A 23,369-nucleotide genomic window follows, 5' to 3' on the forward strand; every position below is an offset into this window, starting at 1 on the left:
GGACGAGGCTGCGGAATCTGAGGTGAGACACATCGTCTCTTCCATACCCCCACTGACGGCGGCGCAGGAACAACTGATGTGGACACATCCAGCCCAGCGCGAATCCGAGAAGAGGACCTCAAGGATATCCCGTGGCAGGGGAACACCGACGAGAGGGGTCATCCTAGTGAGAGGGATGCCTTGCAACGGATCTGCCTTTTGCCAAGTAGGACACAGACTGCAAATAAAGCTAAGGCCAAGGCCGGAAATCGTGCATCATTCCCCGGCGAACCACAAGAACTCTAACTGCACCTGTCGCCATGGAAGTGAGCAAAAGAAGGACTGTGAGGACAATCTCGTAGCAGAGTCATCAACAGACTGTTTCCATCGAGCACCACAAACCGGTGCCACTGTGAACTGATGTTACCCGCAACAGGTTGAACACCATCTGTGATTCCAAGCAGCGGCGGATTGAAAGACACTGCGGAAGCTGAACACTTTACTGCATCCTGATACATGTTATTTTCCCCACAGGTTGATTTCTGAATGTGGGTCTTTGCAATTAAAAAATGGGAGGGATGTAGTGTCCTAGCATGGACACGTTCTAGTGTTCAAGTGTCTGTATTACACTTTACACCCACCCACCGCAGACGTCATGGTGTCACATGACGCTGGCAATAAAAGGGGCCGAGCGCACGTGCTCGTGGCCATTCCCACTACCCTCATCTGGTGTCTGTGTCAGGTCATTGCTGCGCCTAACATGAGGGCCTAGGGCCCTCCACCTCTAACTTTACAGGGGGGGGGATACCGATGACTCGGGAAGTGCAAACAATAATAAACACAAATGGAAGGGGAACAGGGGTACAATAATTAGTACGAGTCAAGGGCCTGGCTTGGCGCTTAGAACCTGTGCACACGCCGAGCCCTGGAATTGTTTGCCATGTAAATCTTCCAACAAACATCGTGTAAAATTGATGGAATGATACAGGCAAATCGTTTTTAGCATAATTATGGACTTGTCCCATGTTCCACGTAATCCATCATGTGCTGCATAATCGCATGACGCGTGTTGCTGCGCAGTGGAAGGCACTGTGCAAACAGGCCATTATAAGTTAAGAGTGTCTGGTGAAATACAAACTCAGGATTTAAAGCATAACCTAGCGGTTGGGATTGAGTTTGTTTTACTAATGAGTATTTAACATCATTCTAATGAACCCTAGAATTTAGCAACATTAGAATAATGAAAGATTAAGGGAAAACAACTGCAAGTAACAAAAGGGACTGTGACAACAGCAGTAACCCACTTTGCGAGCTAATTAAAACTACAATTATTTGCTCTGCCTGTTACACCTTATGCTTTGCAGGAGGAGCAGCATTATCCCACCGCACTACTAGGAGTCAAAGCTGGGACTAGACAAAACTCAAGATACATCCATTTAACAATCGCCAGTTAAACTGACATTTGTATTATCCCCTAAAATATGCAGGCAGGCAAGAAACGGCAGTCTGCACAGTCTCCCTCCCTCCCCAGCTTGGGCCCTGGTGGGTGGCTCGGGCCCTTGGATATAAGCAGAATGCCCCCCCCATAGGCCGTGGCGGTAGGAGGCCCCCCACGTGCTGAGAAGGGCCCATTGTCATTCTGTATGCGGCAATCAGCCGGCAGACAGACTGTCAATGGGCAGGTTGATGTCAGTGCGAGGTCGGGAGGGGCTGCTCTTGTGGCGAGAAGAGGAGCCCCCCCCCCCCACAGGGATCTCTGCAGACCCCCGAGACTTCTCGCAGGGGAATCACCAAAATTACAGACAGAAGACGCCTGTAAACGGGATCATCGCTGGCAACGGATGTGAGGCCCAAATAACGGCCAGTCCTGAAATGTACGGAAGAATGGTCACCCTACACCCCACATCTTCTCTGCACTCTCTTGGAATGACCCCCAATCCCCCCCACCCCTCCTTCAAAGAAAGCACTCACCTCCTCTGCACAGCCCTGGACACACCTCTCTCGGGTGCTGCAGCGACTTTTCACAGCTCTCGCTAAAGGATTCTCATTAGGGACAAAGGAGCCGAGAGTTCATCACACCCCATCCAGCGCCTCTAACTCCGCACTGATCCTCGGTGCGCTACGCACAGGCCCAGACGAGAGACACTGCTCCCTTGGACCTGCCCAGAGGCGCCGGGTGCAGCACTGTGGCTCGTACCGGAGCGAGGGCGCTTAATACCACACACCAGATACTCGGCGCTATACTACGTATTAATCACTTCGAATAAGGAAAAGGACAGAAATGTCCAGATCTTTCTTGCATCTTTCAGTCCCAGTACCTGGTTCCGTGGATGCTGTTGCTGCTCCCTCAATTATATATCTCCAAAAAAGTGACTTTTAACACAGGAAGTGTCCCCTCTTCGAATAAGCAGGTGTTTTTGACTTCTACGGTGACCATCGTGTCGGTGCAGCTGACATTGCACCCCATTACCAGTGCTTTAAATGGAAAAAAATAAGTGCAGCTACTCACCAAAAGGAGCAGTGGGTGGAGTTTAGTGCGGGGCTAAGGGGGAACAAGGGGCGGGGTTAGCTTTTTGACCGTGCCAAGGTTGTATGCACGAAATCTGCATGCATTTTATCAACCGCCTAAGGATTACATGCTGCTTCCGCCTGCCTTAAATCGAACCGGTGGCCTACAGCCCACTGAGCCATCTGTCCAGTACTGGTACTCTTTTGTAACATGCACAAGTCACTTTTCTCTTGTAACATACTGTTTGCTACCTCTTACACAGTGGTCGAAGTGGGGAAAAAAAAAGTAGGGGAACTGTGGGCGGAGAATCAGAGGGCGGGAATAACCTGAGGATTGGATCAGTGGGCGGAGTTAGAGGTGTGGCCAGGATGCGCAAAACATCCCAATCTTTAGTATTTGTGTGGCATTTCACTAACCAGTTACAGCTTATTATGTTATGTAATTCAACCAATGAATACACATGATTATTTAACGATTAATATGAGCTATTGGCATTAGAAACATATTCCACTTTGTGAATTTATTTTAATCACAGAATGTCCCAAAAATACTTAAAAGTGGAAGCACGAGCCATTTGTTTCCGAGCCATGGAGTTTCTGTCGTCAGCAATATACACAGAGACAATCAATTTTACGTGTGTAAATGACTGTATAGGAAATGTTACGTAAGACAAAGGACTACAAGGTGTAGGAGTCACATGCTAACCATACTAGTAGACAGTATAGTTTAATAGTGATTGGCCTGGAGAAACACAAACTCAGAATTTAAAACTTAATACCATGATTGGGGGTTCTCTTTAAAAATCATTATTGATTTGTATAAAAAAATAACACTTTTTGCAACATTAGGATAATCAAAGACTTAGGGAAAAAACCATAAAGCTCTAGTTTATACCTTGCAGTTTCTATGCAGCTCTTAGATGAAAGTTAATAGCTCACTGTTCTTTGTTTGGAATTTAACTTATAAACTGCAAGTAGCAAAAGGATCTCACTGACAAAAGCAGTAACCCACTGACCTATTTACAATATGTGCACTTTGTGATGGGCCTGGTACATTTTCTTTGCAGCAGGCACATTAACCCTCTGCGCTATCTTTCCATGAGTCAAATCTTCCACTAGACAAATCTCCGATCTCGCTCTAGGAAGAAGTTTATTCATCAGAGTTATCATGACATTTTTATTATTGCCGAAAATAGCTGGCGGCCAGGAAGGAGGCAGCAAGTGCTTTTAAAACCATAATATACGTCGCCCCCACTCAAAGTCAGTGCCCGTTGCGGTCACACCAGTCGCACCGCCCTGGAGCCAGCTCTTCTCAGGGGTCCTGTGACCTCAGCGACAGAGTCACTGTTGCTCTAGGGTCTGCCACTTCGTAGGCCTGCCCGCAAGACTGGAGGTGAACTTGAGTATGGATTGTGGTGGGCAAGCCTTCAAGGTGAACCCACACTTGCCACTGCTAGGGTCCACCTGATGGTGCTAACACACCAGGGCTTTTCTGGTGCCTTCTAAGGTCTGGCATGGGAATGTGCTCCCTCAGGAGAGTGGTCTGGGGGTCTGTTCATAAAGCTGAACCTGGTTCCCCAGTTCTAAATTTAGCAGCTCTGTCCCCAGTGCTACATCTGCTCCCTCACTGAACACCATACTGCCCCACTGAGAGAAACTCATACTGCCTTCAGCTACAATCCAATTTGACCTGCTATAAATAACTGGATGCGACTCAATTCAAATTACACACTAGGCAAGAGCAATATGCTGCTAAAAGAAAAGGTAACAACATCCTGGAAAAAGCAAACACTCATAAGGAATGAAAGATATAATAAAGCATGTAAAATGTAAGCAGGAACATGGTGAACTTAATGTTTTTACAGTCATTATTCAGAAATCAACAAGTACTTTTGCCTGAAAAGTTAAGGACATAACTACAGGGCCCAGAAAGGACCAATTTCAATGTCCACTGCTTATATGCTTACAAAACGTAAGCAGTATGGTTTCAAAAGACCACATTTGTGAACACAAAGACGCCGTACACATTTCGTTTTCCAATCTACCCATCAACCAGGTATTGCAGTACCTCCAGGCAGGGCCGGTCCTAGGATTTTCGGGGCCCTGGGCAAAAGGGAATGTGGGAGACCCCTGAAATCTACATAAGTGACACCTTCTGATCTCGGGGAAGCTACTTTTTGCAGACTCCACTTGGGCCGCAGCTCCTCTTCTCGGCCACGCCAAGCAACTCTTGTACAGCCCATTTCGAACTGAAGGTGTGAGAATTGCTTGGGGGCTGAGTTAAACCTGTGTGGGCTAAAGTGCTGACAATGGGCGCCCTGCCAAGTCTCTGAACTGGCTACCTGAGAGGTGTACCCTCCCCTAGGCCTTCCCACACCATCCCTTAGAGGCCCCAGGAGGGGGGGGGGGGCCCTCCCATGAGCTCGTTTGTGAAGCATTTCTTTCACTCTGATCGGCAGACATACACGAGGACTAGTGGGGTGTTAATTGCCATTGTGGGGGGGCCCACCCTGGCAGGCAGAGTGCCAGGCCCTGGGCAGCTGCCCACACTGCCCATGCCTAGCGCCGGCCCTGCCTCCAGGTAGGAGGTACTGGAGGAAAACAATGCTGTTCAAAGAAAGACAAGAAAACAAAAGTAGCGCTTTACTGGCAAACTCTGTAAAGTGGCGCTAATGTGTTGGGGTTTGAAAAAATGTATCTGGCCACTTTAAGAACACTCCATCTTGCTTTATTTAATTATTTTTCAGAGTTTGAAAATTTTATTTCCGAGGCTGCACTTTGGAATAGAAAAATGTAAAAACGGAATTTCCAGCAAAAGTGTTTTTCTTTTTTGCATCCATTTCACAGGGGTACAAACGGACGACAGGAAGAGACGGTGAGAACCATTTCTTGATTCATGATTTTCGGAAAAGTGAGAAGGAGTTAGACAGAACGAGAGGGAATAGGAGTAAGAAAGAGGGGGCAGCTGCCAGCGGCAGAGCAGAAGCTGACACCTTCCTTGTCTTGTCTGGGCAGGAAGTAAGAGACAGGGACCTTTTCCTTCTCTGCTCCCCGCCCGTCCACAAACAGAATATTTCTGACATCCAGGGACGCATGTTCATAATAAAAAAGTAGGGAAACGGAATCTACAGAATTAAAGAAGTAGGGGCACGCCGAGCCCTGCCGTTCCCGCCCACTTCAACCACTGCTCTTACATTTTGTTTGCTTTAGATACTTGCGCAAGTGCCACCAATGCCTCATGTAACGTTTGTTCTTGTGCTGGAGTGTCTGCCATTTATTGCAGTACTATACCTCTACTTGTACTGTGTATGCTTTTGTAACCTGCACACATATCACTTTTTCCTCCTGTAATGTATCGTTTGCTACCTCTTGTATTTTGTTTGCTCACAATTGTCACTTTTGCCTCATGTAACTTAACGTTTGCTTTTGTAATTTGTTCACTTGTAATTTTCTCCTCATGTATCATTACTGTTCCTATTGTGAAGCGCTCTGACACCTTCGGGTAAAGTCAGCGCTATATAAAAACGCAAAAAATAAATAAAGAAGTTTCTCCTGGAACATTTGTAAACCGGAGTTAGGGCCAGAGCTGACAACGTCTGTACTGGGGAACCAGGTGCCAATCTCCTCATTTTTTTTTTTCACAACAAATTTTTATTTTTCACAAGAGTTAAAGCAGAGCAAAAGTCGTGGTTCTCCACAATCAGGAGAGCGCCACCACACATTACAGCATAGTGTACATACATCATAATAAAACCAAGGAAAAGAAGAAGAAAACAAAGTATGGATCCCCCTCCCCTACCCCTGTCCCCCCCACCAACTCCCATTACCCAACTCCCCCACTACCCACCCCTTATCCCACCCTAACCCTATGCACGTGCTGGAGACACAAAATAACATCGGTCGTAAGGCATGACATAGCAAGGAGGCACTCAGGTACCACCGCCTATAACTCTTCCTCATGCACCTCCGGGGGATCAAGGAGCAGTCCCCTGTATTCCGCCCATCTCTTCCAGATCTTAAAATGCTTATTGGGGCAGCCCCTCGCCTCAAACACAGGTCGTTCCAATCCCATATAAAAATCCAAACCAGCCTTCCATGCACACAGGGGGGGGGCCCGGACACTCTTCCACGCTCTGGCTAGATCTCTTTTGGCCACTATTAAGCCCAGCAGTAATAAGTGGCGCTTGTAGATGTTTCCACCCACGCCCTCGAGTATATGGAGTAAACCCAACCGGTGGGTGCGCGGGAGGTCCCACCCCAAGACCTCAGACAAGCAATTCCATACGCCCCTCCAGAATCCAATCAATCTAGGGCATGACCACACCGTATGCAGCAATGTACCCACAGCCGCGCCACACCGCAGACATTCCGACGAGCCAATCAGACCAGCCTTCCAGAGCCTTTCTCGTGTATAATAAGCCCTATGAAGGTACTTGAATTGGATGAGGCGAAGCCGCATCGCTATCGCGGTTCCGCGCGGGGACTCCAGGGCCTCCCTCCAGTCATCTTCATCCAGGGGGCCTATGTCAGCCTCCCAAGCTGCCTTCAAAGGCAGTAAGGTAGAAGAGCAGTGGGTCACCATCGTCTGATAAATGCGAGAGATCTTCTTGTCCCCAAGGTCCCCCATGAATACCTTAGCTTCAATGGGGCTAAACTCAGGGAGCGAGTCGAGGTTCGCGACACTGGGCGTGAGTGCGTGCCGGAATTGCAAATAGCGAAAAAACTGGGTCTGGGGCATACTGAACTCAGCGCTAAGATCCTGGAAGGACTTAAGAGTAGTCCCGGACATGACCTGTCCCAACGTCGATATCCCAACTGCGTCCCAGCCATCGAATCCCGGAAGGGTCATCAGACTGGGGAGTTGTCCATTATGCCACAGCGGTGTCTCAGCGGTTAGCCTACCCCACCAACCCATTCGGCGTAACGCCTGCCGCCACACAGCGAAGACTACCCTCGAGACGCATGGCAGTGCCCGCCGCAGCCGGGCCGAGTATAGCACCGTGTGCAATGTATGGTCGCCCATCAAGGAGCGCTCCAGGGCGTACGCCGGGTCCCCTCTGTCGCCATACCACCACTCATTGAGTACTAGCAGCTGCGAGGCCTGATAATATGACAACAGATCTGGGGTGGCCAAACCTCCACAATACGTGGAGAGGAAGCACGTCTTCAAGGCCACTCTGGCTGCGCCCCCGGCCCACAGGAAGCGACCTAGGGCAGAATTAACCTGTCGAAACCACTGGGGAGGGATGGGGTGGGGGTAGTTCTGTAATTGGTACAATAGACGGGGAAGAGCCACCATCTTGAATATTGCCGATTTGCCAAAAATGGTTAAGGGCATCCGAGACCAAGTTTTAACATCCTCTTGAACCTTAACCCACACAGGCACGATATTACGCTCCCACGTAACACTGGCGGATTCTGAAAGGAACACCCCTAAATATTTCAGACCGTCGGTCGCCCGCCGTAAGCCCGACGCCCAGAGGCCCACCTCCACCTCGCCTCCCAGCACCCAGAGGGTAGACTTGCCTAAGCTCAAGCTAAGACCCGAGACCTCACCAAAAATTCTCATTATTTCTAACACTCGGGGCCCAGAGCGGTCCAAGTCAGTAATAAAGAAGAGGACGTCATCCGCATACAAGGCAATCCTATCCACAAGGGTTTCAGACCATACAAAGCCCCGGAGCTGTGCGTCTATGCGAACCCAAGACGCTAGGGGCTCCATAGCCAGCGCAAACAAGTACGGGGACAACGGGCACCCCTGACGGGTCCCCCGTCCGATGGAAAATACCTCCGATGTGGCCCCAGCGACCCTAACGGACGCCGTGACATCTGTATATAGCAGCGAGATGTACGATAGGAGCACCGGACCCAGGTTGAGACGAGACAGGAGCGCGAAAAGGTACGTCCAGCTGACGGAATCAAACGCCTTATGGATGTCTGCTAATAACAAAGCCGCCTCCTCTCCCAGAACCCCCATCGCGTCCACCGCCGCCTGCGCTCGCCGGATATTGTGCCGCGTCACCCGATGTGGCATAAAGCCTGCTTGGTCCGGGTGGACCAAATCCACCATATAGGGGAGTAGGCGGTTTGCCAACGCCTTTGCTAGAATCTTGGCTTCTATATTCAATAACGAAATGGGGCGATACGAGTCATGTCTGTCTGGGGGCTTGCCAGGTTTTTGAAAAACAACGATTTCGGCATGGCACCAGTCAGGTGGCAATCTGCCCCGCTCCCGTGCCGCCTCCAGAGTAGACCGGTAATGGGTCCCAAGGAGAAGCTGGAATTTCTTAAAGAATTCACATGGGTAGCCGTTCGGGCCTGGAGCTTTACCAACATTAAGTTGGCCCAGCGCCTCCCCAAGCTCCTCCGCCGTAAGCGGAGCATCTAGGTCCCGTCTGGCCTCATCAGACACCGCCCGAGGGGGCAAGTCGTCAATGAATTTAGCCACATCTTCAGCGCTTAGACTATCGTGTGGGGCATACTGTGACCGAAAGTAATCGGCGAAACTCGCCGCAAGTTCGGCCGGCTCCGTAATCGTCACGCCGTCCTCGCCAATGAGGCCCGGCAGTGTAATCGGCTGGAGACGCCGCTGACACAACCTATGGAGCATGGCACTGGACTTGTCCCCCCACTGGTATACCCTGCTCCGCGTGGCCAGCCACGCCTGTTTAGCCTCATCCATCAAGAGAGTGGCATAGGACTGCTGCGCCTGGAGAAGCAGCCGTACCGCTACCTCGTCCCCTCCTCCCCGACTCCGCCGCTCCAGGTCCTCCACGAGTTTGGCAGCCGTAGTGGTTGACTCCTGATGTTTACGGCGGGCTTCAGCGCACCAAGCAATATCCACCCCCCTTATAGTAGGTTTCATGGCTTCCCAAGCTACCACAACGTCCATATCCTCCACCAGGTTGTCTCGCCAGTAGTGTGCAACAGCTTCCCGCAGGTGTTGGACATAAGAGGGCTGTTGGAGATGCCACGCAGACATCCTCCACCTGAAAGGTTGCTTCTTCGTAAGCAGGTCAATCGTGACTGAAACAGGGGAGTGATCTGAGAGCCCCCTCGGAAGTATCGCAGCGCTACGTACCCTACTCAGACAGACGGCAGGCATAAACATATAATCCAGCCTCGAGAACGAGCCATGCACAGCAGAGACATACGTGTATTCGCGCGCTGTCAGATGCAGATGTCGCCATACATCCACCCATCCTAATCCCTCAACCATGGCCTGCAACCGGGTAGGGGAACTTGAAGAAGGGCCAGCAAGAACTCCCTGCTTCCTCTGGCGGTCCACATGTACATCCATCACCTCATTCCAATCCCCTCCAATCACCGCCAAGGACTCCGGAATGTCATCCCACACCGTAAACAGCTTCTCGGAAAGGGCCCACTGCAGAGGGGGGGGGGGGCATACACACTACCAAACACAACCGGTTCCATGCCCACCGTGCCCTTGATGAATATATAGCGACCTTGAGGATCCGCCCACTGCTTCTCATGAACGTACGCAACTCTACGATGCACCAGTATAGCAACACCCCGAGAGCCCCTGACAAAACCCGCATGAAAGACCTGATGATATCCAAATCTCTGCAAGCTAAGTACCTTAGAGCCCATCATGTGAGTTTCTTGGAGCAGGAGTACATCAGCAGCTTCCCTCTTACCCCACCGCAAAACTGCCCCCCTTTTAATTACATCCAGCATCCCCCTGACATTCCAAGTGATTATTCGTAGGGACTCCCGGGGGAGTCCGCGAGGCGAGTCAGCCATAGTCAATCGAGGTCCAACATGACGGCCCCCCATGCCATCGCCACCCACCGTGTAGTACTTCCAGGTCTTCAACAAACAGCACGTGCCTTCTCCCACCCCTCCCGCCCCCGATCCCCCCAACAACTACAGGAACTACTCCAACACACCCTACTGTTTCAGTCATCACTATCCCAACATGGCCTACCCCCAACCCCTGCTCCCAACACCCCCCACCCCAATACCTCAGAGAACATAGAAGTATCTGTCGCGGCATGGGCCGCCCCGAGCCCAAAACAGAGGGCCCAGGACCAACCATACCAATGGATCCCAACACCCCTTAAAGACCGCACTTCCCACCCTACCCCTAACCAACACCCACTGTGCGTGGTAGTCGGAGGCCCTATCTAGGCACTCCCAGATCCCTATCTTCCACCATCATTACAAGTAAACCGTCCCCAAGAACAAGAACAAGCATCATGGACATCGCCCACCCTCCTCGGAACGGGACCCAGCCACGGACCCTCCGGCTGCCCAAGCGCACCACAATGGCACAGTATCACCCTTGGGCTCATGAATTATCTTCGGAGAAGTCGGACACCCCAGTCTCAGTAGTACGAGTCACACTGGCTGAGGCGGATCTCTTCCTCGACCTGGACCTCCGCTGCCTGCCCGTACGGGGCGGTTGGCCCCTCCGCTCCTGTGACGAACCTCCAGGGGCATCAGGATTGAGACCCGGCTGGGCATGGGGCCTGATCTGCACAGACTCGTCAGTCCACCTGAAAACATCCTCGGGAGAGTCGAAGAAATGGGTTCGGGACTGATAAACAACCCGCAGGCGGGCCGGGTACAGCAGGGAGTATTGGATCTTCAATCCACGCAGTTTAGCCTTAGCATCCAAGAATGAGCGACGCTGCTGCTGCACTAACCTGGTATAGTCAGGGAAGATCATGATCTTTCGATTCTCATACACGATGGAGTCTCTGGCCCTCGCCTCACGCAGAATCACATCCCGATCATGATAGTTTAACAGTCTGGCGATAACAGCTCGGGGCCGTTCTCCCTCCGGTGGTCGCTGCGTTAACGCACGATGCGCACGTTCAATCACAAAGCAGGTGGAAAGCGCCCCCTCGGGGAGCCAGCTCTCCAGCCATCCGGTTAGAAACCGCTCCATATTGTCCTTTTCGCACCGTTCCGGAAAGCCAACAAAGCGGAGGTTGTTCCTTCGTGCGCGACCTTCCGCATCCTCCACTCGGGTCGCAAGAGCCTTCTGAACGTGCGCCATCGCGGCCATTTTGCGTTTCAATGATCCCACTTCATCTTCGACCACCGAGATCCTCGACTCCGTCTCAGTAATTCTCTCCACAGCGTTCCGTAGGTCCTGTCGCAGCAGGGTCACGTCTGCACCCACTGCCCCGATCTTTGCATCCAGCATGTCCCTGGACTGGGTAATTGCCGCCATGAGTGCCGCGTTGTCCGGTCCAGCTCCTCCACTCCCACCGGGAGCCCCAGACCCTCCACTGGGTCCGGTAAATTTATCTATAGGCCCTTGCTTGGGCGGGCCGCCACCTCCCCTAGTCATAGCTGCATGAAGGTGTAGAGTTCTGTATCAGGAGGCTCTACAGAGGAGAGGGGGCGGGGGGCTCCACCAAAGAGCGGATCTGTCCGTGGTCCCACGGCCCCCGAAGAGGAGGCGGCCCCCAGCCAAGGGTTACTGGAGCCGATCACCAGGCCAAGTCCCTCACGCCCCTGCCCCCAATGGTTTCGCGGGGCACACAGCGGGTCACTTCGGAGTCTCCGGTCCCACAGGACCCAGGGCGTCACGACCGCCACACCACCAGCCCCGCCAAGGATAGTCCAGGGGAGGTCCAACGTGGCCCACCCGCCGTCTCAGGCAGGGTCTGTACACCCAAACGTGGTAAGTCCAGCAGGTCACTCCAGCAGGCAGCTCAGCGGTGCCCCCCCCGACCAACCACCACCTCCACAGGCACGGGGGCACTCAGACACCTCCAGTGGTCCACGTCGGCTCCGCCAGCAGCCAGCACCGGGAGAGCACGAGAACCCAGGTCCCGGCTTACCGGCCAGGATGTAGGCCACTATTCTCCCCAGGTGCACCAGGTGTGTCCCAAAATTGCGCGACGCCGATCAGCGTCCAGCCGCTGCGCCCTGGAGTCGCCGCCACTCAGGGTCTGTCCGGCAGCCGAATGGTCTGCCAGCTCGGCCGAATCGCCCCCACCACTTCACTGCCGGCAAGGTCGGAGGTCCTGAAAATCGAGGGCCCGGTCCTGCAGCTCCGACGTAGGCCTCGTCTCACTGCTGCCCCTTCCACACGTCAAAGCGGGCACCCACCACAGCCAGAGGGCCCCTCCAGCAGCCTTTCCCTCCGCCCGGAAGAAGGATTCCGCCAGCCCCCGGGGGACGGACCAATGCAGGTCGGCACTTCGACTCCCCGGCCGGGGAGCGCAAAACTCGAGGTCCCGGCTTTACCCGGGGGACCAGGCCGCAGACTGCCGCCTCGGTTTCCTGCTCCACCAGCAGACCAGGAGCACCAAAGAACACACCGGGCGATACCTCCTGCCCACTGCACTGCTCGTCAGCTGTTTGGGGAACAAAACGGGTCTGGAAGCTCGGATTAATGGTCGGATAAAGAACGGGCCGGTGGGAGCTTCAGCAAGCTGCGTCCACCATCGTCGCCCGCGTAGCCACGCCCCCTCCAATCTCCTCATTTTTGATTGGTCTTAAGGTCTGTCCAAGGTTGATGAAATAAGAATCAGCGAGTGTGGAAGTGGAAGTGTGCAAGAAAGCAATTCAGATGCGTGGCGACTGTAAAAGCCTTCCCATACGTTCTTTTGTTATATCCTGAATAGTGCCTCCCACCGCCACCCATTAGATTTTACAGCCCCCTCTTAGCACCCACTGTGAAAGACCTTTGGATAAGCAAATGACTCAGCAGACACACCCCTGCTCTGATTTACAAAGCAGCTCACGCTGGGTCCTGGTGACGAGCTCCTGTGATTGATTCCGTGCAGTGCTTGAAAGGTGCTGCCGTAGTATAACCTGAGGGATAAAGGGAGCGCGCTGCCTCGGTTAAAGTCAGATCCCCATGAGTACCGGTACTCTCTTTCTTCTAGAACAAAGTGCAGGAACTCAAGGGGAGAAAATGAAGAAGTGCCGGTACACAGTACCGGTGAGTACCGGCCCATTTAAATCACTGCCCATTACTAATGCCTGAACATCTAGGCAGGGCTTTAAGTGGGATGAAAAAATGGGGGGGATCTCACAAAGGGGCGTGGCCAAGTACTCACCGGCGTGGCTTACGCTAAAATCTGTGCTTAGCATAGTGTGCAGCCCGACTTGTATTTTGCTGTTTCTGTCATTGCATCCAGATATATGATACAACAAATAACATCATACCTACAACAAGTCAGGACTATTGGTTGGTTTGTCAATGGTTGTTACTTGCATAAGATTAATAAGCAGCCGAGGTGTCGAAGTGTTTTTTCGGCGGGTAGCATGCTACTCCGGGACCCATAGATGATTAGTGTTGAATTACTATAGTGAAACATGCAAGTACATTTTAAGTGGTGGATAGGTTAGTCAGTTATTTGGATTTAGAATGATAGCAGAAGGATAGAGGAGGACAAAGGTTTGTATTCATTTATCACTCGCTTGTTGACGCATGCTATTCAGGAAGCCTTTAAAGGATTAGTGGTGAATTAATATGGTGAAATATGAGGTAATTTCAGTGGTGGATATTAGTCTGTTACTTGGAGTGAGAAGGATAGCGGATTGATAAAGGGGGAAAAAAGATTTGCATTCATATAGCACTTGTTACCCCTGATGGGTGTTGAAGCGCTTTTCTGGCGAGTTGCACGCCACTCCTGTACCCATAAAGGATTAGTGTTGAAAATTAGTATAATATAAATATGAAGTAATTTGAGTAGTGGAAATGTTATTCAGTTATTTGGGCAGTATATTAGTATAGTTGAATATGGAATATGGAATTTGAGAAGTGAACATGTTAGTCTGTTAATTTTGATTGAAAAAGGATAGTGGAGGGATAAAAGAGTGAAGGAATTTTTTTTTTTTGACCTGACCAGTCATGAACAGGCTCAACTACCCTTGTCCTCTCCGCCCTTAGCCTCTCCACCCGGGCTGAGACGCCCTAAGCCCTGCCTTTTTTGTAGCCCTAGTAATCAGGTGACCCCTTCAGCCAATGGGAACCCTAGCCCTAACACTATCCAATCACAACACTAGCCCTAACATCTAGAACCAATAGGAGACCAGGACCTTGCAGCCAATCTTAGCCCTAGTCTAAGCACCCAATCAGTTCAAAAACCCTGATCTCTACGTCCAATAAAGGCCTTGGCCCTACCAGAGTCCCAACCCAAGTCCAAGCAGCCAATGGTACAGGTAGCCCTAGTCCCTACTTCCAATAGAAAGCCTAACACTACTCTTAGTCCAACAACTGGTCCAACAACAAATCACACCAGAAGCCCTAAATAGCTACTTCCAATTAAAGGTCTAACCCTAGCCCTAGTCGCACCCTACTCCCAACAACCAATAACATAGGAAGCCCTAGTCCCTACTTCCAATAGAAATCCTAACCCTAGTCTCAACCCTACAATGATTGAATCACAGACCGAGGAACCAATCAGAACCCTCAAATACCCAACCAATGAGGACATTAACCCTAACCCAATAGAAACAGCAGATACAACCACCAATCAGTGTACACATGTGCCAACCACTAGCAGACCATATAAGGTCCTAGAAAACTCAGACAAGGTTTGCTGGCCAGGGAGTTGGAAGCTGCTTCTCCTGTTCAGAATCTCCTAGGAGACAGACAGGCGCAATCCACAACTTTGGACTTCTTCAGGTAAATCCTTCACTAACTCGAAATCTAAAAATACTGTTTGAATAAAGCTTTACCCCCCCTGCTGGCCAAAAAACGAAGTGCACAGGCCCCAGTAAATACAGTTTAAACAGCTCACAGAAGCACCCTTTGATGTAGAAGATCCCTGTTGCTGGGGGCGGGGGGGAGGCAGGGGGGCTGGCCTCACTGGCTTGTGAACACAAAATGGTGGTTGGGGGTGCACTGTTTTAGCACACAGGTCTAAGCACAGAGCAAAGGAGAAATTTGGAGGGAAAACAGATTTGTCACCAAGGACTGAGAGGGACAAACTACCGAGGTTGCACTGCAAATCCCACAATTCAACACATTAAACGGAGGCAATCATGGGCAGTGAAAACCACAAATTTAAAACACAACACAGGTGATAAAATATGCAATTACAGGCAGGCTAAAACTACAAGTTTTAACTGTAACAACCACAGGCATAGACAGTAAACACAGAAAGTGAAAATCATTTTTTAAACAACTTTTTGTCTTGGGAAGAGACAGCACTAGTCTGTCTCCTTACCACTTCCTGGACTCTGCTCACTGCAATCTGGGGCACATGTAGGCTGCAACTCACAAGATGGAGGAGAAGGATTTAAGGTGCACCCAGCAAGGCCTTAAGGGCCCTGGGCAGGTGTAAGAGGAGGGCTCAGACTTGCCTGGTAGCTGAATAGCCAATGGTCTGCTGGCCTGGGGGTGGGGTCTGGGCAGCTGCTAGCTCCTGTTCAGAATCTCATAGGAGACAGACAGGCTCAATCCACAACTTTGGACTTCTGCAGGTAAAGGCTTCACTAACTTGAAATCTAACAATACTGTTTGAATAAAGCTTTAGCCCCCCTGCTGGCCAACAAACGAAGTGCACAGGCCCCAGTAAATACAGTTTAAACAGCTCACAGAAGCACCCTCTGATGTAGAAAATCCCTGTTGCTGGGGGGGGGGGGCGGAGGCAGGGTGCTGGCCTCACTGGCTTGTTAACAGAAAATGGTGGCTGGGGTGCACTGTTTTAGCACACAGGTCTAAGCACAGAGCAAAGGAGAAATTTGGAGTGAAAACAGATTATTCAGCAAGGAATGAGAGGGACAAACTACCGAGGTTGGACTGCAAATCCCACAATTCAACACATTAAATGGAGGCAATCATGGGCAGCGAAAACTACAAATTTAAAACACAACACAGGTGATGAAATATGCAATTAAAGGCAGGCTAAAACTACAAGTTTTAACTGTAACAACCACAGGCATAGACAGTAAACACAGAAAGTGAAAATAATTTTTTAAACAACTTTTTTTCTTGGGAAGAGACAGCACTAGTCTGTCTCCTTACCACTTCCTGGACTCTGCTCACTGCAATCTGGGGCACATGTAGGCTGCAACTCACAAGATGGAGGAGAATGATTTGGGGTGCACCCAGCAAGGCCTTAAGGGGCCTGGGCAGGTGTGAGAGGAGGGCTCAGACTTGCCTGGTAGCTGAATAGCCAATGGTCTGCTGGCCTGGGGGTGGGATCTGGGCAGCTGCTTGCTCCTGTTCAGAATCTCCTAGGAGACAGACAGGCTCAATCCACAACTTTGGATTTCTGCAGGTAAAGGCTTCACTAACTCGAAATCTAACCATACTGTTTGAATAAAGCTTTACTCCCCCTGCTGGCCAAAAAACGAAGTGCACAGGCCCCAGTAAATACAGTTTAAACAGCTCACAGAAGCACCCTCTGATGTAGAAAATCCCTGTTGCTGGGGGGGCGGGGGGCTCAGGGGGGCTGGCCTCGCTGGCTTGTGAAGACAAAATGGTGGCTTGGGGTGCACTGTTTTAGCACACAGGTCTAAGCACAGAGCAAAGGAGAGATTTGGAGGGAAAACAGATTTGTCACCAAGGACTGAGAGGGACAAACTACCGAGGTTGGACTGCAAATCCCACAATTCAACACATTAAACGGAGGCAATAATGCGCAGGGAAAACCACAAATTTAAAACACAACACAGGTGATAAAATATGCAATTACAGGCAGACTAAAACTACAAGTTTTAACTGTAACAACCACAGGCATAGACAGTAAACAGAGAAAGTGAAAATCGTTTTTTAACCAACTTTTTGTCTTGGGAAGAGACAACACTAGTCTGTCTCCTTACTACTTCCTGGACTCTGCTCACTGCAATCTGGGGCACATGTAGGCTGCAACTCACAAGATGGAGGAGAATGATTTGGGGTGCACCCAGCAAGGCCTTAAGGGGCCTGGGCAGGTGTAAGAGGAGGGCTCCCACTTGCCTGGTAGCTGATTAGCCAATGGTCTGCTGGCCTGGGGGTGGGGTCTGGGCAGCTGCTTGCTCCTGTTCAGAATCTCCTAGGAGACCGACAGGCTCAATCCACAACTTTGGATTTCTGCAGGTAAAGGCTTCACTAACTCAAAATCTAACAATACTGTTTGAATAAAGCTTTACTCCCCCTGCTGGCCAAAAAACGACGTGCACAGGCCCCAGTAAATACAGTTTAAACAGCTCACAGACGCACCCTCTGATGTAGAAAATCCCTGTTGCTGGGGGCGAGGGGGCAGGGGGGCTGGTGTCACTGGCTTGTGAACACAAAATGGTGGCTGGGGGTGCACTGTTTTAGCACACAGGTCTAAGCACAGAGCAAAGGAGAAATTCGGAGGGAAAACAGATTTGTCACCAAGGAATGAGAGGGACAAACTACCGAGGTTGGACTGCAAATCCCACAATTGAACACATTAAATGGAGGCAATCATTGGCAGCGAAAACCGCAAATTTAAATCACAACACAGGTGATAAAATAGGCAATTACGGGCAGGCTAAAACTACAAGTTTTAACTGTAACAACCACAGGCATAGACAGTACACACAGAAAGTGGAAATCGTTTTTTAAACAACTTTTTGTCTTGGGAAGAGACAGCACTAGTCTGTCTCCTTACCACTTCCTGGACTCTGCTCACTGCAATCTAGGGCACATGTAGGTTACAACTCACAAGATGGAGGAGAATGATTTGGGGTGCACCCAGCAAGGCTTTAAGGGGCCTGGGCAGGTGTGAGAGGAGGGCTCCCACTTGCCTGGTAGCTGATTAGCCAATGGTCTGCTGGCCTGGGGGTGGGGTCTGGGCAGCTGCTTGCTCCTGTTCAGAATCTCCTAGGAGACCGACAGGCTCAATCCACAACTTTGGATTTCTGCAGGTAAAGGCTTCACTAACTCAAAATCTAACAATACTGTTTGAATAAAGCTTTACTCCCCCTGCTGGCCAAAAAACGACGTGCACAGGCCCCAGTAAATACAGTTTAAACAGCTCACAGACGCACCCTCTGATGTAGAAAATCCCTGTTGCTGGGGGCGAGGGGGCAGGGGGGCTGGTGTCACTGGCTTGTGAACACAAAATGGTGGCTGGGGGTGCACTGTTTTAGCACACAGGTCTAAGCACAGAGCAAAGGAGAAATTCGGAGGGAAAACAGATTTGTCACCAAGGAATGAGAGGGACAAACTACAGAGGTTGGACTGCAAATCCCACAATTCAACACACTAAATGGAGGCAATCATGGGCAGGGAAAACCACACATTTAAAACACAACACAGGTGTCATCATTGTCGACAGCGCAAAATCCCTAGGTGTCATACTCAACAATAAATGAATCTAATCTCCCACATCAACTCCATTGCAAAGTCTTCTCAATACCAACTGCGCCTTCTTTGGGGAGTTTGTCGCTTCTTCCCGGAGCAAGACCATAAAACACTGGTCCAATCGCTGGTCCTCTCCAGACTGGACTACTGCAATTCTCTTTTCACTGGCCTCCCCAAATCCCACCTGTCCCCCCTTAAATCTGTTCTCCATTCAGCAGCTCGCTTCAGTTATAGGGCCAAAAGAAGCGACCACATCACACCCATGCTATCCACCCTCCGCTGGCTTCCCATCGAGGCAAGATCTATCTACAAGACTGCCTGTATCACCCACAAAGCCTTGCACTCCTCCTCTCCTCGCTACATGGAGAATAAACTGAAACTCTCTGGAGGCTCTAGACCATCACGTAAAAAATGCGGAAAATTCACTACTGGAACCTCCCATTTTCAAGAAGGAAAGATCGATAGCCCAATCCTTTTCAGGCAATGCAGTGAGAATCTGTAACTCACTTCCGCCTCAGCTCCGGACCACTACCTCCTCCCAGGCCTTCAAAATTGACCTCAAAGTTCTCCTTCTTCAAAGACACTTCCAAATTTAATCCGCACCCTCTCTATTATCTGAAGGAAGACCTTCCATTATAGTGAATCCTTTTCTCCATTACCTTGTAAGTGCCTTCCCAGTGTGTTCTGCCATTTATTGCAGTATTATACTTCTACCTGTGTTTGGTACTCTTTGTAACATGCACACGTCACTTTTCTCTTGTAACACACTGTTTGCTACCTCTTACATTTTGTTTGCTTTCGATACTTGAACAAGTGCCACCATTGCCTACGTAACGTTTGTTCTTGTGTATGAGTGTCTGCCATATATTGCAGTACTATACCTCTACTTGTACTTTGTACGCTTTTGTAAACTGCACACATGTCACTTTTACCTCCTGTAATACACCGTTTGCTACCTCTTGTATTTTGTTTGCTCACAATTGTCACTTTTGCCTCATGTAACTTAACGTTTGTTTTTGTAATTTGTTCACTTGTAATGTTCTCCTCATGTATCAGTTCTGTTCCTAATGTGAATCGCTCTGACACTTTCGGGTAAAGTCTGCGCTATATAAAAACGCATAAAATAAATAAAATTGTATATAATATTGAAAAAGCTTCTACTTAAAGCCCTAGTGACATCACGACAATGTTGCTGCTCCAGCGTTTCTAAAAGGGAAAGGAAATCCAGAGAGAAAATTACTCTCTTTAAAGGTCAGTCAGTCAATAACTTTATTTCGGCCAACTAGGACCATAAAAGGGCATTGTTACAATCATCAGCCAACAAAGGAAAAATAATAACAAATAAACTGTACAATCATATATCTACAGTCATTACAGTATAAAAATAATGGTGGACCATTATCATAAAATCGGACAAAAACAGGTATTACATTCATTTGAAGCTAATGATTATTAAGATAAAACAGAGGCTAAAACAGAGAGCTAGGGCAAAGTTCCCAGTTAGCTGGACCCACAGTGGTTTGTTAAAATAACATACATAAAACACTCCACAGTGTCACTTGAGAAAGCCCCTCCGCCTGTGCCACATACTATTTAGAAAACGCGATACGGCAAAAACAATTGGGGGGTGGGTGTCATATTTTAATATTCTATAGGCCTCTAGACAGTGCCTGAACCCTAGGTGTTTGCATATTGGGGCTAGCCATCGTTTGCGTGGCAGATGGTCTACGGGGCAGACAAACAACACATGAGTATCAGTATATACCCTATATTTACACGTCGGGCATTCTTGTTCTCTGTAGCCCATTTGCTGGAAAAACTCATTAGTGGGAGGGTCCCCATTCTAAATTGCATGTACAGTTTCCTGGCCAGATGTGGGTAGATCACATCCAAGCAGGATTCTTTTCTGTATTCAGCCTTTACTTGGAGGAACTCTACTGTCAACCGACCACCGGTGGCCCTTTCCTGGAGGGATGATAGGTTATATTGCCTATAATGCCGCACAAGGTCTAGCCTGGATATTAGTGGGTACGCTAGCTTGGGTGTTTTCCAGAGGTCCTGCCTACCTAGCCTAGTGCAGAGATCCCTTATGTGAGCAAGCCACGGTATTGTCTTGTTGGTTAAATTAGATAGGACTTCAGTGAGCTTGGCTCTGTAGCAGGACAACTCCGGTGTCGCCCATACCCTACGCCAGATTGTTATGGGCCTAAGGGCAATCTCTTCATCAATGGGCTGCTAGCCCAAGTCCATGTGGAGGGGAACTAAGGGGGTACTACGAGGAAGGCCCAATAGTTGCCTCATGAAGTTGTGCTCTATTTTCATGAGGTTAGAGGACCTACAGTGCCCCCACAGTTCATCCCCGTATAGGGTGGCCCTTCTGGCTTGGACTTTATATATTTTACCAACAGGGGCGACTGGCTTGAACTTGGAGGTTCTGTGCATTTTCATGATCCCCCCCACCGTCTGGGTTAGCTTGAGACTTGCCTTGGCCAGTTGGGTTTCCCACTCAAGATGTTCTGATAATGTAATGCCCACCTTCCACTATATTGCTGCTTCATCGACTACAGTGCAGCCTTCGACAAAGTGTTTCGTGACACTCTATGGAGGAAACTGGATAAATGGGGGATTCCACAGAACCTGCTAGGAGCCCTTATCTCTCTGCACAAGAACACCTGGGTGCGAATTAAAATTGGCCCTAAGACAGTCTCCAGAAAAATTGCCACCGGAGACGGCTTGAAGCAGGGCTGTGTTCTCGCCCCGCTTTTGTTCAATCTTTATACTGCCGACTTGGGAACATACCTGAAGAAAAGCAATCTACTTCCGCCAAAGTTGGGTCCTGCAAAATGGGATCTGCATATTTTACAATATGCAGACGACATTGTCATAATGGACCACACAAAAACGGGGCTTCAACGAGCATTAAGCAAGCTTCATATATATAATATGGCCAACGCACTAAAAATCAATGAAGAAAAGACCAAGGTGATGATATTCGGCAGATGCAAGAACAAGAGAAGTGCAAGGTGGCACATTGGGCCTGCAACGATCAACTCAACAGCAAAATATAATTATTTGGGAGTTTGGTTCTGCGAGACTTCAAGATCAACAGCTCATTTAGTAGCTATGAAAAAGAGAGCAGGTGCAATATCATACTCCCTGACTCGACTGAATCAGTCTCTGAGCAGCCCTTCAGCAGAACCGATCTTGAAAGTGATTAAAGCCACATTACTCCCCGCCATAAACTATGGGCATCAGGCCTTTCCCGGTGCATGCTCTGCCAGTCTTGACCACCCCCAAGTTTCCATTTACAAAAAAATCTTTCGTCTCCCGAAATTCATTCAGAGGGCAAGACTACGTCTGGAGTTGGGCCTACAAAGACAATCCATCTACTGTGAGGCAGACACTTTGAAATATTTTATAAGGTCACTAAAAGCAGCAGATACCACCCTAAAATTCTGCCTAAAAGAGATCTTTACCATCCCTGGAAATCCGTGGAATCGTCAGATTACAAAGGCCATCAAATCATTAGAGATTGACAGCTCCCTGCTAACTTCAGACACAATCCCATACTCAGTGTGGAAAAAAGTCATCAACAAGCAGGTGAAACTAATCTCCCATCGGATGGACCTAAAGGCTCTAAACACTCCAGCTGTACTGCTTCCTCTGAATGTTTCATATCAGCCTGGGGTACCGCAATTTTACTTATTGGCTAATCTGAACGCAGTTGCTCGGATAAATATAATGTTTTTGCGCCTCTTAGGCCTGTGCTCAACGGCCTCTCACAGATGGGCCCCTTTAAAGGAGGGGGGGGCTGCAGACTGTGCTCATACCATAAAGAATCATGGCCGCACCTTTTGTGTTGTTGCCCTGCCATGGATGCCCCCAGAAGGCATTTATTAAAACCTCTATTTCTAAAATGGGGCACCAGGTCATGCTGGGAGGCTACATCTCTGTGTTTTACCTCTACAGACATTCAAGCGCTTGCCAGGGTCGGAAAGTTTGTGAGACTCTTGGCTAACTTCTTATTACCCTCCCCGGCTCCGGCGCTTCCTGCCCCTCCCATCCAAAAACGTATTACTGACTTTTTTAGTCCGCTGGTTTAGCACCCCCTGTCTTAATTTTTTTTCTTGTATTTTAAAAGCAACTTAACATTGGTAGTAATAAGACTGTTTTTATATGCAGAGATTTTTCCTTTTGAAAAATGACAGTGTATCTCTCCAGTTTCGTCTTTTTTATGTGATAATTGTGCTAATATGGATTCTGTATAGCAATGGTTTTAAATAACTATGCTAAACAAATAAACTAAACTAATGCCCAGGTACTCGAATGTCCTCACTCTTTCCAGGGCTGTACCATTTAAGGAGGGGTTTGAGAGGGTGGTTTTGGGGGGGTTGAAGATCATGAATTTGGTCTTGGTTAAATTGATCTCCAAGCCCCTCGAGTTGCAAAACTCCGCAAAACCATCCAGGGTGCTTTGTATACCCGTTGGTGTTTTGGACACCAACAGAGTGTCGTCCGCGAACATCAACGTGGGAACCTTCCCTGAGACTAGCCTTGGTGCGTTGTTGTCTTTAATACTATTTAGATGTTCGATGTGCCCATTGATGTAAAGACAAAATAGGGTGGG

At 49.4% G+C, this 23,369-nt stretch overlaps 1 protein-coding gene and 1 pseudogene across 5 annotated transcripts in view; one reads left to right on the forward strand and one right to left on the reverse strand.

Moving 5' to 3' along the window:
- Window positions 1-23,369, forward strand: part of LOC144756156 (uncharacterized) — a 551,055-nt gene that overhangs the window by 418,194 nt on the left and 109,492 nt on the right. Inside the window, exon 8 of one of the 4 annotated variants that reach the window (XR_013595085.1) lies at window positions 5,335-5,362. The exons of the other annotated variants lie outside the window; for them this stretch is intronic. The gene's annotated coding sequence lies outside the window, so the exon portion shown is untranslated. The remainder of the gene's footprint in view (window positions 1-5,334; window positions 5,363-23,369) is intronic. 4 annotated transcript variants of the gene reach the window in all.
- The window catches only part of LOC144756157 (uncharacterized), a 337,832-nt pseudogene that overhangs the window by 72,593 nt on the left and 241,870 nt on the right, over window positions 1-23,369 (reverse strand). The window lies entirely within an intron of this gene.

Source organism: Lissotriton helveticus, chromosome 5_1 (assembly GCF_964261635.1).
Source record: "Lissotriton helveticus chromosome 5_1, aLisHel1.1, whole genome shotgun sequence".
NCBI lineage: Eukaryota > Metazoa > Chordata > Amphibia > Caudata > Salamandridae > Lissotriton > Lissotriton helveticus.